Raw genomic sequence first — 22,363 nt, forward strand, 5'->3', positions numbered from 1 at the left:
TTAGTGTTAGGTTTATTTAAGGGGGGTTTGGGTTAGATTAGGGGTATGTGGGTGGTGGGTTGTAATGTGGGGGGGGTATTGTATGTTTTTTTTTACAGGCAAAAGAGCTGAACTTCTTGGGGCATGCCCCGCAAAGGGCCCTGTTCAGGGCTGGTAAGGTAAAAGAGCTTTGAACTTTAGTAATTTAGAATAGGGTAGGGCATTTTTTATTTTGGGGGTCTTTGTTATTTTATTAGGGGGCTTAGAGTAGGTGTAATTAGTTTAAAATTGTTGTAATATTTTTCTTATGTTTGTAAATATTTTTTTTTTTGTAACTTAGATCTTTTTTATTTTTTGTACTTTAGTTAGTTTATTTCATTGTAGTTATTTGTAGGAATTGTATTTAATTTATTTATTGATAGTGTAGTGTTAGGTTTAATTGTAGGTAATTGTAGGTATTTTATTTAATTAATTTAATGATAGTATAGTGTTAGGTTTAATTGTAACTTAGGTTAGGATTTATTTTACAGGTAATTTTGTAATTATTTTAACTAGGTAACTATTAAATAGTTCTTAACTATTTAATAGCTATTGTACCTGGTTAAAATAATTACAAAGTTGCCTGTAAAATAAATATTAATCCTAAAATAGCTATAATATAATTATAATTTATATTGTAGCTATATTACGGTTTATTTTACAGGTAAGTATTTAGCTTTAAATAGGAATAATTTATTTAATAAGAGATAATTAATTTCGTTTGATGTAAATTATATTTAACTTAGGGGGTGTTAGTGTTAGGGTTAGACTTAGCTTTAGGGGTTAATACATTTATTAGAATAGCGGTGAGCTCCAGTCGGCAGATTAGGGGTTAATAATTGAAGTTAGGTGTCGGCGATGTTAGGGAGGGCAGATTAGGGGTTAATACTATTTATTATAGGGTTAGTGAGGCGGATTAGGGGTTAATAACTTTATTATAGTAGCGCTCAGGTCCGCTCGGCAGATTAGGGGTTAATAAGTGTAGGCAGGTGGAGGCGACGTTGTGGGGGGCAGATTAGGGGTTAATAAATATAATATAGGGGTCGGCGATGTTAGGGCAGCAGATTAGGGGTACATAGGGATAATGTAAGTAGCGGCGGTTTACGGAGCGGCAGATTAGGGGTATATAATAATATGCAGGGGTCAGCGATAGCGGGGGCGGCAGATTAGGGGTTAATAAGTGTAAGGTTAGGGGTGTTTAGACTCGGGGTACATGTTAGAGTGTTAGGTGCAGACGTAGGAAGTGTTTCCGCATAGCAAACAATGGGGCTGCGTTAGGAGCTGAACGCGGCTTTTTTGCAGGTGTTAGGTTTTTTTTCAGCTCAAACAGCCCCATTGTTTTCTATGGGGGAATCGTGCACGAGCACGTTTTTGAGGCTGGCCGCTTGCATAAGCAACTCTGGTATCGAGAGTTGAAGCTGCGTTAAATATGCTCTACGCTCCTTTTTTGGAGCCTAACGCAGCCTTTATGTGGACTCTCAATACCAGAGTTATTTTTATGGTGCGGCCAGAAAAAAGCCGGCGTTAGCTTTTCGGGTCGTTACCGACAAAACTCCAAATCTAGCCGTTAGAGCCTCAACGATTATTGTCTTATTTTGAAACAGACAATTGTAGTGTGTTTAATCAAAATCAATATTTGTATTTTAATATTTCACAGTAAAAGTTGTTTTATTTTTTTTTGCTCCCTTTCTGCGGATCTACCTATGTGTTTAAGTGTGTGCCAAATAGTGTTTTTCTTTTTTCTTTTTCTTTGGGATTACACTGTATACCAACCACTAGGGCACACTCCCCTAAGGAATATAAGTGTACGAGTTATAGATGGAACCATAATTTGATGAATAAGGCAGTTCTATACCTATCTCATTGATATACACTTCATACATTTGACCTTTTCTGAATAAGTAACTGGTATTTTAAAAGAGTTACGCCTAGATTTAGAGTTTGGCGGTAGCCTTCAAAACCAGCGTTAGAGGCTCCTAACGCTGGTTTTTACTGCCCGCTGGTATTTGGAGTCAGTCAGGAAAGGGTCTAACGCTCACTTTGCAGCCGCGACTTTTCCATACTGCAGATCCCCCTACGCCATTTGCGTATCCTATCTTTTCAATGGGATCTTTCTAACGCCGGTATTTAGAGTCGTGGCTGAAGTGAGCGTTAGAAATCTAACGACAAAACTCCAGCCGCAGAAAAAAAAACAGGAGTTAAGAGCTTTTTGGGCTAACGCCGGTTCATAAAGCTCTTAACTACTGTGCTCTAAAGTACACTAACACCCATAAACTACCTATGTACCCCTAAACCGAGGCCCCCCCACATCCCCGCCACTCGATTACATTTTTTTAACCCCTAATCTGCCGACCGCACACGGCCGCCACCTACGTTATACTTATGTACCCCTAATCTGCTGCCCCTAACACCGCCGACCCCTATATTATATTTATTAACCCCTAATCTGCCCCCTCAACGTCGCCGACACCTACCTACACTTATTAACCCCTAATCTGCCGACCGGACCTCGCCGCTACTATAATAAAGTTATTAACCCCTAATCCGCCTCACTCCCGCCTCAATAACCCTATAATAAATAGTATTAACCCCTAATCTGCCCTCCCTAACCTCACCAACACCTAACTTCAAGTATTAACCCCTAATCTGCCGACCGGACCTCACCGCTACTATAATAAATGTATTAACCCCTAAAGCTAAGTCTAACCCTAACACTAACACCCCCCTAAGTTAAATATAATTTACATCTAACGAAATAAATTAACTCTTATTAAATAAATTATTCCTATTTAAAGCTAAATACTTACCTGTAAAATAAACCCTAATATAGCTACAATATAAATTATAATTATATTGTAGCTTTTTTAGGATTAATATTTATTTTACAGGCAACTTTGTAATTATTTTAACCAGGTACAATAGCTATTAAATAGTTAAGAACTATTTAATAGCTACCTAGTTAAAATAATTACAAAATTACCTGTAAAATAAATCCTAACCTAAGTTACAATTAAACCTAACACTACACTATCAATAAATTAATTAAATAAAATACCTACAAATAAATACAATTAAATAAACTAACTAAAGTACAAAAAATAAAAAAGAACTAAGTTACAAAAAATAAAAAAATATTTACAAACATTAGAAAAATATTACAACAATTTTAAACTAATTACACCTACTCTAAGCCCCCTAATAAAATAACAAAGCCCCCCAAAATAAAAAAATGCCCTACCCTATTCTAAAATTAAAATAGAAAAGCTCTTTTACCTTACCAGCCCTTAAAAGGGCCCTTTGCGGGGCATGCCCCAAAGAATTCAGCTCTTTTGCCTGTAAAAAAAAACCCATACAATACCCCCCCCCAACATTACAACCCACCACCCACATACCCCTAATCTAACCCAAACCCCCCTTAAATAAACCTAACACTAAGCCCCTGAAGATCTCCCTACCTTGTCTTCACCACACCGGGTCCCGAACGGTCCAGAAGAGCCTCCGAAATCTTTATCCAAGCCCAAGCGGGGGCTGAAGAGTGACGTCCATCATCCGGCTGAAGTCTGGATCCAAGCGGCGGCTAAAGAATTCCATCTTCGGGCAGAAGTCTTCATCCTATCCGGGCAGAAGAGTCGATCCGGACCGGCAAACATCTTCATCCAAGCCGCATCTTCTATGTTCTTCCATCCGATGACGACCGGCTCCATCTTGAAGACCTCCAGCGCGGATCCATCCTCTTCTTCCGACGACTAGACGACGAATGAAGGTTCCTTTAAGGGACGTCATCCAAGATGGCGTCCCTCGAATTCCGATTGGCTGATAGGATTCTATCAGCCAATCGGAATTAAGGTAGGAAAATTCTGATTGGCTGATGGAATCAGCCAATCAGAATCAAGTTCAATCCGATTGGCTGATCCGATCAGCCAATCAGATTGAGCTCGCATTCTATTGGCTGATCGGAACAGCCAATAGAATGCGAGCTCAATCTGATTGGCTGATTGGATCAGCCAATCGGATTGAACTTGATTCTGATTGGCTGATTCCATCAGCCAATCAGAATATTCCTACCTTAATTCCGATTGGCTGATAGAATCCTATCAGCCAATCGGAATTCGAGGGACGCCATCTTGGATGACGTCATTTAAAGGAACCTTCATTCGGACTTAGGACTTCGCAAGAAGAGGATGGATCCGCGCCGGAGGTCTTCAACATGGAGCCGTTTGTCACCGCTTAGAAGAAGATGGTTGCCGGTCCGGATCTACTCTTCTGCCCGGATAGCATGAAGACTTTGGAGCCTCTTCTGGACCTCTTCAGCCGTCGCTTAATAGAAGACTTCAGCCGGATGATGGATCTCCAGCCCCCGCTTGGGCTTGGATGAAGATTTCGGAGCCTGGAGCGATCGGTGATACCTGGCATGGTGAAGACAAGGTAGGAAGATCTTCAGGGGCTTATTGTTAGGTTTATTTAAGGGGGGTTTGGGTTAGATTATGGGTATGTGGGTGGTGGGTTGTAATGTTGGGGGGGTATTGTATTTTTTTTTTTACAGGCAAAAGAGCTGAATTCTTTGGGGTATGCCCCGCAAAAGGCCCTTTTAAGGGCTGGTAAGGTAAAAGAGCTTTTCTATTTTAATTTTAGAATAGGGTAGGGCATTTTTTTATTTTGGGGGGCTTTGTTATTTTATTAGGGGGCTTAGAGTAGGTGTAATTAGCTTAAAATTGTTGTAATATTTTTATTATGTTTGTAATTAATTTTTTTATTTTTTGTAACTTAGCTTTTTTTATTTTTTGTACTTTAGTTAGTTTATTTAATTGTATTTATTTGTAGGTATTTTATTTAATTTATTTATTGATAGTGTAGTGTTAGGTTTAATTGTAGATAATTGTAGGTATTTTATTTAATTAATTTATTGATAGTGTAGTGTTAGGTTTAATTGTAACTTAGGTTAGGATTTATTTTACAGGTAATTTTGTAATTATTTTAACTAGGTAGCTATTAAATAGTTATTAACTATTTAATAGCTATTGTACCTAGTTAAAATAAATACAAAGTTGCCTGTAAAATAAATATAAATCCTAAAATAGCTACAATATAATTATTATTTATATTGTAGCTACATTAGAGTTTATTTTACAGGTAAGTATTTAGCTTTAAATAGGAATAATTTATTTAATAAGAGTTAATTTATTTTGTTAGATTTAAATTATATTTAACTTAGGGGGGGTGTTAGGGTTAGGGTTAGACTTAGCTTTAGGGGTTAAAAATTTTATTAGAGTAGCGGTGAGGTCCGGTCGGCAGATTAGGGGTTAATACTTGAAGTTAGGTGTCGGCGATGTTAGGGAGGGCAGATTAGGGGTTAATACTATTTATTATAGGGTTAGTGAGGCGGATTAGGGGTTAATACATTAATTATAGTAGCGGTGAGGTCCGGTCGGCATATTAGGAGTTAATAATTATAGGTAGGTGGAGGCAACGTTGTGGGGGGCAGATTAGGGGTTAATAAATATAATATAGGGGTCGGCGGTGTTATGGGCAGCAGATTAGGGGTACATAGGGATAATGTAGGTTGCGGCGGTGTACGGAGCGGCAGATTAGGGGTTAATAATAATATGCAGGGGTCAGCGATAGCGGGGGCGGCAGATTAGAGGTTAATAAGTGTAAGGTTAGGGGTGTTTAGACTCGGGGTACATGTTAGGGTGTAAGGTGCAGACTTAGGAAGTGTTTCCCCATAGGAAACAATGGGGCTGCGTTAGGAGCTGAACGCTGCTTTTTTGCAGGTTTTTTTCAGCTCAAACTGCCCCATTGTTTCCTATGGGGGAATCGTGCACGAGCACGTTTTTGAAGCTGGCCGCGTCCGTAAGCACCGCTGGTATCGAGAGTTGCAGTGGCGGTAAATTATGCTCTACGCTCCTTTTTTTGGAGCCTAACGCACTGAAAACGCAGCCATTCTGTGAACTCTAAATACCAGCGGTATTTAAAAGGTGCGGGGAAAAAAAAGCATGCGTTAGCTACGCGGGTCGTTACCGACAAAACTCTAAATCTAGCCGCTAAAATCCTTTGGGCCATTAATTTCTGCATGGATACATACATGGCGTGAAGCCGTACATAGGATAAACATGTTTTCAGCCTGGCCCAATGGTTTCTATGGCAAAAAAAAATATTGCCAATCTTGCCACTTCATATATTTTACCTTTTCTAAATAAATAACTGGTATTTCAAATGGCTTAAAATCCTTTGGGCCACTCTTTACTGTGTGTATATATATATAGAGGGAGTGAGCCCCTTCATAGGATAAATATGTTCTTAGCCTGGCCCAACGCTGTTTGTAGCAAACAAACTGGTGCCAACGTTGCTATCTCATATATTTTTAAATTTCTGAATAAGTAACTAGTATTTTAAAAGGGTTAAAATCCTTTGGACCCTAACTTCTTTGTGGATATATACAGGGCTTGAACCTCTTCATAGAATAAACATGTTCTCACCCTGGCCCAACGCTTTTTGAAGCAAACAAACAGGTGACAACCTTGCCACCTCATATATTTTACCTTTTTCTAAATAAGGAATCAGATATTTTAAAAGGGTTAAAATCCTTTGGGCCCTCATTACTCTGTGGATATATACAAGGAGTGAGCTCCTTCATAGGATAAGCATGTTCTCAGCCTGGCCCAAAGCTTTTTGTAGCAAACAAACTTGTGCCAACGTGGTCATCTCATACATTTTACCTTTTCTGAATAAGTAACTGGTATTTTGAAAGGGTAAAAATACTTTGGGCCACTCATTTCTGTGCGGATATATACAGAACGTGAGCCCCATCATAGGAGAGACATGTTCTCAGCCTGGCCCAACGCTATTTATGGTAAATAAACTGGTGCCAACCTTGCCACTTTATATATTTTACCTTTTCTAAGTAAGTAAATAGTATTTTACAATGGTTAAAATCCTTTGGGCCACTGTTTTCTGTATGGTTATAGGGTGTGAGCCCCTTTATACAAGTCAAGTGTTTTCAGACTGTCCCAAAGCTTTATATGGCAAAGAAACCCTTTAAATAGCAGTAACTTATTTAGAAAAAGTAAAATATGTGATTTGACAAGGTCGGCACCAGTTTGTCATAAAAAGCGTTGGGCCAGACTGAGAACATGTCTGTGCTATAAAGGGGCTCACGCCCTGTATATATCCGAACCAAGCTAATACATGTACATGAACTGCCTGACTCACTGCTGCAAATACAACCAATGTAACAAGCTACCCCAACCTTATGTCTCTGCACCCTAAACCTATAGAATGTGAGCTCTCCGGAGCAGGGCCCTCTTCCTCCTGTACTAGATTTGTTTAGTCTTGTTATGTTTTGTATTTTATCACAAATATTTGTCATTGTATACCCCTATCATTGTACCCAGCGCTACGGAATTTGGTGGCGCTATACAAATAAATGATAATAATAATAATAATATCCACACAGAAATGAGTGGCCTACAGGATTTTAACCCTTTTAACATATCACTTATTCAGAAAAGGTAAAATATATGAAGTGGCAAGGTTGGCACCAATTTGTTTGCCATAAAGAGCGTTGGACCGGGCTGACAACATGTCTGTCCTATGAAGGGTTCATGCTGTGTATATATTCCACACATAAATAAGTGGCCCAAAGGATTTTAACTCTTTTAAATGACCATTTACTTATTCAGAAAAGGTAAAATATATGAGATGGCAAGTTTGGCACAAGTTTGTTTGCTATAAAAATCATTGGGCCAGGCTAAAAACATGCTTATCCTATGAAGGGCTTCACGCCATGTATGTATCCACACAAAAATGAGTGGCCCAAAGGATTTTAACCCTTTTAAAATATCTGTTACTTATTCAGAAAAGGTAAAATGTATGAAGTGGCAAGGATGACACCAGATTGTTTGCCTTAAAAAGCATTGGGTCAGGCTGGAAATATGTCCATTTTATAAATGGGGTTAAAGCCCTGTATATATCTACACAGAAATGAGTGACCCAAAGAACTTTAACCCTTTTGAAATACTAATTACTTATTCAGAAAAGGTCAAATATATGAAATGGCAAGGTTGGCACCAATTTGTTTGCCATAAAGAACAGCGTTGGGCCAGGCTGATAACATGTCTATCCTATGATGGGTCACACCTTGTGTATATATATATATATAATATATATACACATAAATGAGTGTCTCAAAGGATTTTATCCTTTTTTTAAATACCAATGACTTATTTAGAAAAGGTAAAATATATAAAGTGGCAAGACTGGCACCAATTTGTTTGCCATAAAGAGCGTTGGACAAGGCTGATAACGTCTGTCCCATGAAGAGGCTCGCGCCTTGTATATATCAACATATAAAGGATTTTAACCCTTTTATAATATCAGTTACTTATTCAAAACAATCAAAATTATGCCCTATTTGCTATCTGTTTATTGCAATATAAGATTTTATAAAATGTAAGTTTGTTTAGGTTTTTGGAAAGTTAATTATTTTATTTAAAATACAATTAATGCTATTTTGTTTATAAATCTTTATTTTGCAAATTGCAATCAGTTGCAGAATAAGAAGCTAACTGAATAAGACAACTTCAGCCTTGTACATTTTGCAGCTTTTTTGTTCTTAATGTTCATTCACAGTGATTACTTTATAAATGACAGTCACAGTGATTACTTTATAAATGACAGTCACAGTGATTACTTTATAAATGACAGTCACAGCGATTACCTTATAAATGACACTCACAGTGGTTACCTTATAAATGATAGTCACAGTGGTTACCTTATAAATGACAGTCACAGTGATTACCTTATAAATGGCAGTCACAGTAGTTACCTTATAAATGACAGTCACAGTAGTTACCTTATAAATGACAGTCACAGTAGTTACCTTATAAATGACAGTCACAGTGGTTACCTTATAAATGATAGTCACAGTGGTTACCTTATAAATGACAGTCACAGTGATTACCTTATAAATGGCAGTCACAGTAGTTACCTTATAAATGACAGTCACAGTAGTTACCTTATAAATGACAGTCACAGTAGTTACCTTATAAATGACAGTCACAGTGGTTACCTTATAAATGACAGTCACAGTGGTTACTTTATAAATGACAGTCACAGTGATTACCTTATAAATGGCAGTCACAGTAGTTACCTTATAAATGGCAGTCACAGTAGTTACCTTATAAATGACAGTCACAGTGGTTACTTTATAAATGACAGTCACAGTGATTACCTTATAAATGGCAGTCACAGTAGTTACCTTATAAATGACAGTCACAGTGATTACCTTATAAATGACAGTCACAGTAGTTACCTTATAAATGACAGTCACAGTGGTTACCTTATAAGTGACAGTCACAGTGATTACCTTATAAATGACAATCACAGTGGTTACTTTATAAATGACAGTCACAGTGATTACTTTATAAATGACAGTCACAGCGGTTACCTTATAAATGACAGTCACAGTGGTTACTTTATAAATGACAGTCACAGTGATTACTTTATAAATGACAGTCACAGCAATTACCTTATAAATGACACTCACAGTGGTTACCTTATAAATGACAGTCACAGTAGTTACCTTATAAATGACAGTCACAGTGGTTACTTTATAAATGACAGTCACAGTGGTTACCTTATAAATGACAGTCGCAGTGATTACTTTATAAATGACAGTCACAGTGGTTACCTTATAAGTGACAGTCACAGTGATTACCTTATAAATGACAGACACAGTGGTTACCTTATAAGTGACAGTCACAGTGATTACCATATAAATGACAGTCACAGTGATTACCTTATAAATGACAGTCACAGTGGTTACCTTATAAGTGACAGTCACAGTGGTTACCTTATTATGAAAATCAAAGTAATTACCTTATAAACGACAGTCACAGTAGTAACCTTATAAATGACAGTCACAGTGATTACCTTATAAATGACAGTCACAGGGGTTACTTATAAATGTCAGTCACAGTGGTTACCTTATAAATGACACTCACAGTGGTTACCTTATAAATGACAGTCACAGTAGTTACCTTATAAATGACAGTCACAGTGGTTACTTTATAAATGACAGTCACAGTGGTTACCTTATAAATGACAGTCGCAGTGATTACCTTATAAATGACAGTCACAGTGATTACCTTATAAATTACAGTCACAGGGGTTACTTATGTGACAGTCACAGTGGTTACCTTATAAGTGACAGTCACAGTGATTACCTTATAAATGACAGTCACAGTGGTTACCTTATAAGTGACAGTCACAGTGATTACCTTATAAGTGACAGTCACAGTGGTTACCTTATAATGACAATCACAGTGGTTACCTTATAAATGACAGTCACAGTGATTACCTTATTAATGGCAGTCACAGTGGTTACCTTATAAATGACAGTCACAGTGATTACCTTATTAATGGCAGTCACAGTGTTTACCTTATTAATGACAGTCACAGTGATTACCTTATAATGACAGTTACAGTGATTACCTTATAAATGACAGTCACAGTAGTTACCTTATAAATGACACTCACAGTGGTTACCTTATAAATGACAGTCACAGTAGTTACCTTATAAATGACAGTCACAGTGGTTACTTTATAAATGACAGTCACAGTGATTACCTTATAAATGACAGTCACAGTAGTTACCTTATAAATGACAGTCACAGTGGTTACCTTATAAGTGACAGTCACAGTGATTACCTTATAAATGACAGTCACAGTGATTACTTTATAAATGACAGTCACAGCGATTACCTTATAAATGACACTCACAGTGGTTACCTTATAAATGACAGTCACAGTAGTTACCTTATAAATGACAGTCACAGTGGTTACTTTATAAATGACAGTCACAGTGGTTACCTTATAAATGACAGTCGCAGTGATTACTTTATAAATGACAGTCACAGTGGTTACCTTATAAGTGACAGTCACAGTGATTACCTTATAAATGACAGACACAGTGGTTACCTTATAAGTGACAGTCACAGTGATTACCATATAAATGACAGTCACAGTGATTACCTTATAAATGACAGTCACAGTGGTTACCTTATAAGTGACAGTCACAGTGGTTACCTTATAAATGACAGTCACAGTGGTTACCTTATAAGTGACAGTCACAGTGGTTACCTTATAAGTGACAGTCACAGTGATTACCATATAAATGACAGTCACAGTGATTACCTTATAAATGACAGTCACAGTGGTTACCTTATAAGTGACAGTCACAGTGGTTACCTTATTATGAAAATCAAAGTAATTACCTTATAAACGACAGTCACAGTAGTAACCTTATAAATGACAGTAACAGGGGTTACTTATAAATGTCAGTCACAGTGGTTACCTTATAAATGACACTCACAGTGGTTACCTTATAAATGACAGTCACAGTAGTTACCTTATAAATGACAGTCACAGTGGTTACTTTATAAATGACAGTCATAGTGGTTACCTTATAAATGACAGTCGCAGTGATTACTTTATAAATGACAGTCACAGTGGTTACCTTATAAGTGACAGTCACAGTGATTACCTTATAAGTGACAGTCACAGTGGTTACCTTATAATGACAATCACAGTGATTACCTTATAAATGACAGTCACAGTGGTTACCTTATAAATGACAGTCACAGTGATTACCTTATTAATGGCAGTCACAGTGGTTACCTTATAAATGACAGTCACAGTGTTTACCTTATTAATGACAGTTACAGTGATTACCTTATAAATGACAGTCACAGTAGTTACCTTATAAATGACAGTCACAGTGATTACCTTATAAATGACATTCACAGTGATTACCTTATAAATGACAGTCACAGTAGTTACCTTATAAATGACAGTCACAGTTGTTACTTTATAAATGACAGTCACAGTGGTTACCTTATAAATGACAGTCACAGGGGTTACTTATAAATGACAGTCACAGTAGTTACCTTATAAATGACAGTCACAGTGGTTACCTTATAATGACAGTCACATTGCTTACATTATAAATGACAGTCAAAGTGATTACCTTATAAATGACAGTCACAGTGGTTACTTTATAAATGACAGTCACAGTGATTACTTTATAAATCACAGTCACAATGGTTACCTTATAAATGACAGTCACAGTAGTTACCTTATAATGACAGTCACAGTGATTACTTTATAAATGACAGTCACAGGGGTTACTTATAAATGACAGTCACAGTAGTTCCCTTATAAATGACAGTCACAGTGATTACCTTATAATGACAGTCACAGTGATTACCTTATAATGACAGTCACAGTGATTACCTTATAAATGACAGTCAGTAGTTACCTTATAAATGACAGTCACAGTGATTACCTTATAAATGACAGTCACAATGATTACTTTATAAATGACAGTCACAGGGGTTACTTATAAATGACAATCACAGTGATTACCTTATAATGACAGTCACAGTGATTACCTTATAAGTGACAGTCACAGTGGTTACCTTATAATGACAATCACAGTGATTACCTTATAAGTGACAGTCACAGTGGTTACCTTATAATGACAATCACAGTGGTTATCTTATAAGTGACAGTCACAGCGGTTACCTTATAATGACAGTCACAGTGGATACCTTATAAATGACAGTCAGTAGTTACCTTATAAATGACAGTCACAGTGATTTCTTTATAATTGACAGTCACAGTAGTTACCTTATATATGACAATCACAGGGGTTACTTATAAATGACAGTCATAGGGGTTACTTATAAATTACAGTCACAGTGGTTACCTTATAATGACAGTCACATTGCTTACATTATAAATGGCAGTCACAGTGATTACCTTATAAGTGACAGTCACAGTGATTACCTTATAAATGATAGTCACAGTGATTACATTATAAATGACAGTCACAGTGATTACTTTATAAATGACAGTCACAGTGGTTACCTTATAAATGACAGTCACAGTGATTACTTATAAATGACAGTCACAGTGGTTACCTTATAAATGACAGTCACAGTGATTAATTTATAAATGACAGTCACAGGGGTTACTTATAAATAGTCAGAGAAAAAATAGGGGTGCTGAGGTTGGGTGTGTACGTTGTGTATGATTTCATATGCAGATATAATAATAAATCACATTGCATAACCAGCTTGGTTAGACAGACAAAAGTTCATAATCATGCTATGTCAGTGGGTCAACCCCAATCTCCCCTGACAATAGCAAAATAAGAATAGAAATGTCTTATATGTATATATATGGAACTCTCCAATGCAGTTCAAATGATATCACTTATGTATGTATCATAAACAGACTCACCACGGTCCTGTTTCAGGTTAGTCTTTCTCATGTATCCTTGTGGTGCTGTTGATTCTATCCTTGTTGTGATGCTCCTCTTTGCAACTGGTGAGTGTCCAAGCTGGGAATTGCTAAGCCTCCGCAACAGGGGAATTAAAAGGTGTTTTAACTCGCTGTATGTGCTCACAATGGCCACAAAATCTCTCAAACAAAAACAGTTAGGAGCACCAAAAAGCGAGTGAAAAACAAAATTTATTTTTGTTCTCTGTATTTCGTTTTTTTTGTTAACACACTCTTACCCTGGGGTTAATTAACCCTCTTGTTAAAATAACTATAAATAAATTTTGTTTTTCACTCGCTTTTTAGTGCTCCTAACTGTTTTTGTTACTTATAAATGACAGTCTCAGTGATTACCTTATAAATGACAGTCACAGGGGTTATTTATAAATGACAGTCACAGTGATTACCTTATGACAGTCACAGTGATTACCTTATAATGACAGTCACAGTGATTACCTTATAAATGACAGTCACAGTGATTACTTTATAAATGACAGTCACAGGGTTTACTTATAAATGACTGTCACAGTGATTACCTTATAATTATAGTCACAGTGATTACCTTATAATGACAGTTACAGTGATTACCTTATAAGTGACAGTCACAGTGATTACTTTATAAATGACAGTCACAGGGGTTACTTATAAATGACAGTCACAGTGATTACCTTATAATGACAGTTACAGTGATTACTTTATAAGTGACAGTCACAGTGATTACCTTATAAATGACAGTCACAGTGATTACCTTATAATGACAGTCACATTGATGACCTTATAATGACAGTTACAGTGATTACCTTATAAATGACAGTCACAGTGGTTACCTTATAAATGACAGTCACAGTGATTACCTTATAAGTGACAGTCACAGTAATTACCTTATAAATGACAGTCACAGTGATTACCTTATAATGACAGTCACAGTGATTACCTTATAAGTGACAGTCACAGTAATTACCTTATAAATGACAGTCACAGTGGTTACCTTATAAACGACAGTTACAGTGATTACCTTATAATGACAGTCACAGGGGTTACTTATAAATGACAGTCACAGTGATTACCATATAATGACAGTCACAGGGGTTACTTATAAATGACAGTCACAGTGATTACCATATAATGACAGTCACAGGGGTTACTTATGTGACAGTCACAGTGGTTACGTTCTAAGTGACAGTCCCAGTGATTACCTTATAAATGACAGTCACAGTGATTACCTTATAAGTGACAGTCACAGTTGTTACGTTCTAAGTGACAGTCCCAGTGATTACCTTATAAATGATAGTCACAGTGATTACCTTATAAATGACAGTCACAGTGATTACCTTATAAGTGACAATCACAGTTGTTACCTTATAAATGACAGTCACAGTGATTACCTTATAAGTGACAGTCACAGTTGTTACGTTCTAAGTGACAGTCACAGTGATTACCTTATAAATGACAGTCACAGTGATTACCTTATAAGTGACAGTCACAGTGATTACCTTATAAATGACAGTCACAGTGATTACCTTATAAGTGACAGTCACAGTGATCACCTTATAATGACAGTCACAGGGGTTACTTATAAATGACAGTCACAGTGATTACCATATAATGACAGTCACAGGGGTTACATATAAATGACAGTCACAGTGATTACTTTATAAATTACAGTCACAGGGTTACTTATGTGACAGTCACAGTGATTACTTTATAAGTAAAAATCAGCATAAACCACTGTGAGTGAAGCTGCAAAATGTTTATTTTTTAGAATGATTGCATATAGGTTGTTTGTTACATTAAAGTTTATTAGAAAAAACTTTGAGTGGAGGTCACATGTTTCCTGTCTAGAGTCAGTGGAGGTCACATGTTTCCTGTCTAGAGTCAGTGGAGGTCACATGTTTCCTGTTTAGAGTCAGTGGAGGTCACATGTTTCCTGTTTAGAGACAGTGGAGGTCACATGTTTCCTGTCTAGAGTCAGTGGAGGTCACATGTTTCCTGTTTAGATAGGGTGGATCTCCAGCCTGCAGCTAGACTCCTTTAGTTGCCTCTATTCCGGGTGTCTGCTGATTTGCAGCTCTCTCCGTGACGTGAACGTAGGCGGACCTCTGTTTCTTAGCGCTCCGCTGATTGGTAGGAGGATGCAGTGACGTATCCAAGGCTCAGCCGCACCCTGACACGCCCACTCCCGCATTCCGCGTTCTTAGCTACAAGTTACACCTCACCCGCCTTACGCAACCCTTGAGATCCGCGCGTACCCGGATACCCGGTGAGTCACAGTAACCGAGAGCCCTCTGAATATAATATGTGTGTGATACAGTAACCTGAGAGCCCTCTGTGTATAATGTGTGTGATACAGTAACCTGAGAGCCCTCTGTGTATAATGTGTGTGATACAGTAACCTGAGAGCCCTCTGTGTATAATGTGTGTGATATAGTAACCTGAGAGCCCTCTGTATATAATGTGTGTGTGATACAGTAACCTGAGAGCCCTCTGTGTATAATGTGTGATATAGTAACCTGAGAGCCCTCTGTATATAATGTGTGTGATACAGTAACCTGAGAGCCCTCTGTGTATAATGTGTGTGATACAGTAACCTGAGAGCCCTCTGTGTATAATGTGTGTGATACAGTAACCTACCGCCCTCTGTGTATAATGTGTGTGATACAGTAACCTGAGAGCCCTCTGTATATAATGTGTGTGTGATACAGTAACCTGAGAGCCCTCTGTGTATAATGTGTGATATAGTAACCTGAGAGCCCTCTGTATATAATGTGTGTGATACAGTAACCTGAGAGCCCTCTGTGTATAATGTGTGTGATACAGTAACCTGAGAGCCCTCTGTGTATAATGTGTGATATAGTAACCTGAGAGCCCTCTGTGTATAATGTGTGTGATATAGTAACCTGAGAGCCCTCTGTATATAATGTGTGTGTGATACAGTAACCTGAGAGCCCTCTGTGTATAATGTGTGTGATACAGTAACCTGAGAGCCCTATGTGTATGATACAGTAACCTGAGAGCCCTATGTGTATGATACAGTAACCTGAGAGCCCTATGTGTATGATACAGTAACCTGAGAGCCCTATGTGTATGATACAGTAACCTGAGAGCCCTCTGTGTATAATGTGTGTGATATAGTAACCTGAGAGCCCTATGTGTATAATGTGTGTGATATAGTAACCTGAGAGCCCTCTGTGTATAATGTGTGTGATATAGTAACCTGAGAGCCCTCTGTGTATAATGTGTGTGATACAGTAACCTGAGAGCCCTATGTGTATAATGTGTGTGATACAGTAACCTGAGAGCCCTCTGTGTATAATGTGTGTGATACAGTAACCTGAGAGCCCTATGTGTATGATACAGTAACCTGAGAGCCCTCTGTGTATAATGTGTGTGATATAGTAACCTGAGAGCCCTCTGTGTATAATGTGTGTGATATAGTAACCTGAGAGCCCTATGTGTATAATGTGTGTGTGATATAGTAACCTGAGAGCCCTCTGTGTATAATGTGTGTGATACAGTAACCTGAGAGCCCTATGTGTATAATGTGTGTGATATAGTAACCTGAGAGCCCTCTGTATATAATGTGTGTGATACAGTAACCTGAGAGCCCTCTGTGTATAATGTGTGTGATACAGTAACCTGAGAGCCCTCTGTGTATAATGTGTGTGATACAGTAACCTGAGAGCCCTCTGTGTATAATGTGTGTGATACAGTAACCTGAGAGCCCTCTGTGTATAATGTGTGTGATACAGTAACCTGAGAGCCCCCTGTGTATAATGTGTGTGATACAGTAACCTGAGAGCCCTCTGTGTATAATGTGTGTGTGTGTGATACAGTAACCTGAGAGCCCTCTGTATATAATGTGTGTGATACAGTAACCTGAGAGCCCTCTGTGTATAATGTGTGTGTGATATAGTAACCCGAGAGCCATCTGTGTATAATGTGTGTGTGATACAGTAACCTGAGAGCCCTCTGTATATAATGTGTGTGATACAGTAACCTGAGAGCCCTATGTGTATAATGTGTGTGATACAGTACCCTGAGAGCCCTCTGTATATAATGTGTGTGTGATACAGTAACCCGAGAGCCCTCTGTGTATGTGTGTGTGATACAGTAACCTGAGAGCCCTCTGTATATGTGTGTGATACAGTAACCTGAGAGCCCCCTGTGTATAATATGTGTGTGATATAGTAACCTGAGAGTCCTCTGTGTATAATGTGTGTGATACAGTAACCTGAGAGCCCTCTGTGTATAATGTGTGTGTGATACAGTAACCTGAGAGCCCTCTGTGTATAATGTGTGTGTGATACAGTAACCTGAGAGCCCTCTGTGTATAATGTGTGTGTGATACAGTAACCTGAGAGCCCTCTGTGTATAATGTGTGTGATACAGTAACCTGAGAGCCCTCTGTGTATAATGTGTGTGATACAGTAACCTACCGCCCTCTGTGTATAATGTGTGTGTGTGTGATACAGTAACCTGAGAGCCCTCTGTGTATAATGTGTGTGTGATACAGTAACCTGAGAGCCCTCTGTGTATGTGTGTGTGTGATACAGTAACCTGAGAGCCCTCTGTGTTTAATGTGTGTGTGATACAGTAACCTACCGCCCTCTGTATATAATGTGTGTGATACAGTAACCTGAGAGCCCTCTGTGTATAATATGTGTGTGATACAGTAACCTGAGAGCCCTCTGTGTATAATATGTGTGTGATACAGTAACCTGAGAGCCCTCTGTGTATAATATGTGTGTGATACAGTAACCTGAGAGCCCTCTGTGTATAATATGTGTGTGATACAGTAACCTGAGAGCCCTCTGTGTATAATGTGTGTGTGATACAGTAACCTGAGAGCCCTATGTGTATAATGTGTGTGATACAGTAACCTGAGAGCCCTCTGTATATAATGTGTCCTTTAGTTGCCTCTATTCCGGGTGTCTGCTGATTTGCAGCTCTCTCCGTGACGTGAACGTAGGCGGACCTCTGTTTCTTAGCGCTCCGCTGATTGTTAGGAGGATGCAGTGACGTATCCAAGGCTCAGCCACACCCTGACACGCCCACTCCCGCATTCCGCGTTCTTAGCTACAAGTTACACCTCACCCGCCTTACGCAACCCGAGAGATCCGCGCGTACCCCGATACCCGGTGAGTCACAGTAACCGAGAGCCCTCTGAATATAATATGTGTGTGATACAGTAACCTGAGAGCCCTCTGTGTATAATGTGTGTGATATAGTAACCTGAGAGCCCTATGTGTATAATGTGTGTGATATAGTAACCTGAGAGCCCTATGTGTATAATGTGTGTGATATAGTAATCTGAGAGCCCTCTGTATATAATGTGTGTGATACAGTAACCTGAGAGCCCTCTGTATATAATGTGTGTGATACAGTAACCTGAGAGCCCTCTGTGTATGTGTGTGTGATACAGTAACCTGAGAGCCCTATGTGTATAATGTGTGTGATATAGTAACCTGAGAGCCCTCTGTGTATGTGTGTGATATAGTAACCCGAGAGCCCTCTGTGTATAATGTGTGTGTGATACAGTAACCTGAGAGCCCTCTGTATATAATGTGTGTGATACAGTAACCTGAGAGCCCTCTGTGTATAATGTGTGTGTGTGTGATACAGTAACCTGAGAGCCCTCTGTGTATAATGTGTGTGATACAGTAACCTGAGAGCCCTCTGTGTATAATGTGTGTGATACAGTAACCTGAGAGCCCTCTGTGTATAATGTGTGTGATATAGTAACCTGAGAGCCCTCTGTATATAATGTGTGTGATACAGTATCCTGAGAGCCCTCTGTTTATACTGTGTGTGTGTGATACAGTAACCTGAGAGCCCTATGTGTATAATGTGTGTGATATAGTAACCTGAGAGCCCTCTGTATATAATGTGTGTGATACAGTAACCTGAGAGCCCTCTGTGTATAATGTGTGTGTGATACAGTAACCTGAGAGCCCTCTGTATATGTGTGTGATATAGTAACCCGAGAGCCCTCTGTGTATAATGTGTGTGTGATACAGTAACCTGAGAGCCCTCTGTATATAATGTGTGTGTGATACAGTAACCTGAGAGCCCTCTGTGTATAATGTGTGTGTGATACAGTAACCTGAGAGCCCTCTGTGTATGTGTGTGTGTGTGTGTGATACAGTAACCTGAGAGCCCCCTGTGTATAATGTGTGTGATACAGTAACCTGAGAGCCCTCTGTATATGTGTGTGATACAGTAACCTGAGAGCCCTCTGTGTATAATGTGTGTGTGATATAGTAACCCGAGAGCCCTCTGTGTATAATGTGTGTGTGATACAGTAACCTGAGAGCCCTCTGTATATAATGTGTGTGTGATACAGTAACCTGAGAGCCCTATGTGTATAATGTGTGTGATACAGTAACCTGAGAGCCCTCTGTGTATGTGTGTGTGTGATACAGTAACCTGAGAGCCCTCTGTGTATAATGTGTGTGTGATACAGTAACCTGAGAGCCCTCTGTGTATGTGTGTGTGTGATACAGTAACCTGAGAGCCCTCTGTGTATAATGTGTGTGTGATACAGTAACCTGAGAGCCCTCTGTGTATAATGTGTGTGTGTGATACAGTAACCTGAGAGCCCTCTGTGTATAATGTGTGTGTGATACAGTAACCTGAGAGCCCTCTGTATATAGTGTGTGTGATACAGTAACCTGAGAGCCCTCTGTATATGTGTGTGACACAGTAACCTGAGAGCCCTCTGTGTATAATGTGTGTGTGACACAGTAACCTGAGAGCCCTCTGTGTATAATGTGTGTGTGATACAGTAACCTGAGAGCCCTCTGTGTATAATGTGTGTGTGATACAGTAACCTGAGAGCCCTCTGTGTATAATGTGTGTGTGTGATACAGTAACCTGAGAGCCCTCTGTGTATAATGTGTGTGTGTGTGTGATACAGTAACCTGAGAGCCCTCTGTATAATGTGTGTGTGTGTGTGATACAGTAACCTGAGAGCCCTCTGTGTATAATGTGTGTGTGATACAGTAACCTGAGAGCCCTCTGTGTATAATGTGTGTGTGATACAGTAACCTGAGAGCCCTCTGTGTATAATGTGTGTGTGATACAGTAACCTGAGAGCCCTATGTGTATAATGTGTGTGTGATACAGTAACCTGAGAGCCCTCTGTGTATAATGTGTGTGTGATACAGTAACCTGAGAGCCCTCTGTGTATAATGTGTGTGTGTGTGTGTGTGATACAGTAACCTGAGAGCCCTATGTGTATAATGTGTGTGATACAGTAACCTGAGAGCCCTATGTGTATAATGTGTGTGTGATACAGTAACCTGAGAGCCCTCTGTGTATAATGTGTGTGACACAGTAACCTGAGAGCCCTCTGTGTATAATGTGTGTGTGATACAGTAACCTGAGAGCCCTATGTGTATAATGTGTGTGTGATACAGTAACCTGAGAGCCCTCTGTGTATAATGTGTGTGTGATACAGTAACCTGAGAGCCCTCTGTGTATAATGTGTGTGTGATACAGTAACCTGAGAGCCCTCTGTGTATAATGTGTGTGATACAGTAACCTGAGATCCCTCTGTATATAATGTGTGTGTGATACAGTAACCTGAGAGCCCTCTGTATATAATGTGTGTGTGATACAGTAACCTGGGAGCCCTCTGTGTATAATGTGTGTGTGATACAGTAACCTGGGAGCCCTCTGTGTATAATGTGTGTGATACAGTAACCTGAGAGCCCTCTGTATATAATGTGTGTGATACAGTAACCTGAGAGCCCTCTGTGTATAATATGTGTGTGATACAGTAACCTGAGAGCCCTATGTGTATAATGTGTGATATAGTAACCTGAGAGCCCTCTGTGTATAATGTGTGTGTGATACAGTAACCTGAGAGCCCTCTGTGTATAATGTGTGTGTGATACAGTAACCTGAGAGCCCTCTGTGTATAATGTGTGTGTGATACAGTAACCTGAGAGCCCTCTGTGTATAATGTGTGTGTGATACAGTAACCTGAGAGCCCTCTGTGTATAATGTGTGTGTGATACAGTAACCTGAGAGCCCTCTGTGTATAATGTGTGTGTGATACAGTAACCTGAGAGCCCTCTGTGTATAATGTGTGTGATACAGTAACCTTAGAGCCCTCTGTGTATAATGTGTGTGTGATACAGTAACCTGAGAGCCCTCTGTGTATAATGTGTGTGTGATACAGTAACCTGAGAGCCCTCTGTGTATAATGTGTGTGTGATACAGTAACCTGAGAGCCCTCTGTGTATAATGTGTTTGTGATACAGTAACCTGAGAGCCCTATGTGTATAATGTGTGTGTGATACAGTAACCTGAGAGCCCTCTGTGTATAATGTGTGTGTGATACAGTAACCTTAGAGCCCTCTGTGTATGTGTGTGTGATACAGTAACCTGAGAGCCCTCTGTGTATAATGTGTTTGTGATACAGTAACCTGAGAGCCCTATGTGTATAATGTGTGTGTGATACAGTAACCTGAGAGCCCTCTGTGTATAATGTGTGTGTGATACAGTAACCTTAGAGCCCTCTGTGTATAATGTGTGTGATACAGTAACCTGAGAGCCCTCTGTGTATAATGTGTTTGTGATACAGTAACCTGAGAGCCCTCTGTGTATAATGTGTGTGTGTGATACAGTAACCTGAGAGCCCTCTGTATATAATGTGTGTGATACAGTAACCTGAGAGCCCTATGTGTATAATGTGTGTGATACAGTAACCTGAGAGCCCTATGTGTATAATGTGTGTGTGATACAGTAACCTGAGAGCCCTCTGTGTATAATGTGTGTGACACAGTAACCTGAGAGCCCTCTGTGTATAATGTGTGTGTGATACAGTAACCTGAGAGCCCTATGTGTATAATGTGTGTGATACAGTAACCTGAGAGCCCTCTGTGTATGTGTGTGTGATACAGTAACCTGAGAGCCCTCTGTGTATAATGTGTGTGTGATACAGTAACCTGAGAGCCCTCTGTGTATAATGTGTTTGTGATACAGTAACCTGAGAGCC

At 39.0% G+C, this 22,363-nt stretch overlaps 1 protein-coding gene across 2 annotated transcripts in view; it reads left to right on the top strand.

Annotated features, from left to right (window-relative positions):
- The first annotated feature begins 15,407 nt into the window (after positions 1-15,407).
- Positions 15,408-22,363, top strand: part of ANXA7 (annexin A7) — a 44,431-nt gene continuing 37,475 nt past the window's right edge. The window contains exons 1-2 of one of the 2 annotated variants that reach the window (XM_053691856.1): positions 15,408-15,619; positions 18,273-18,497. The gene's annotated coding sequence lies outside the window, so the exon portion shown is untranslated. The remainder of the gene's footprint in view (positions 15,620-18,272; positions 18,498-22,363) is intronic. The other variant, XM_053691857.1, reaches the window with a different exon arrangement.

The sequence above is a fragment of the Bombina bombina genome, chromosome 9 (genome assembly GCF_027579735.1).
Source record: "Bombina bombina isolate aBomBom1 chromosome 9, aBomBom1.pri, whole genome shotgun sequence".
Classification (NCBI taxonomy): domain Eukaryota; kingdom Metazoa; phylum Chordata; class Amphibia; order Anura; family Bombinatoridae; genus Bombina; species Bombina bombina.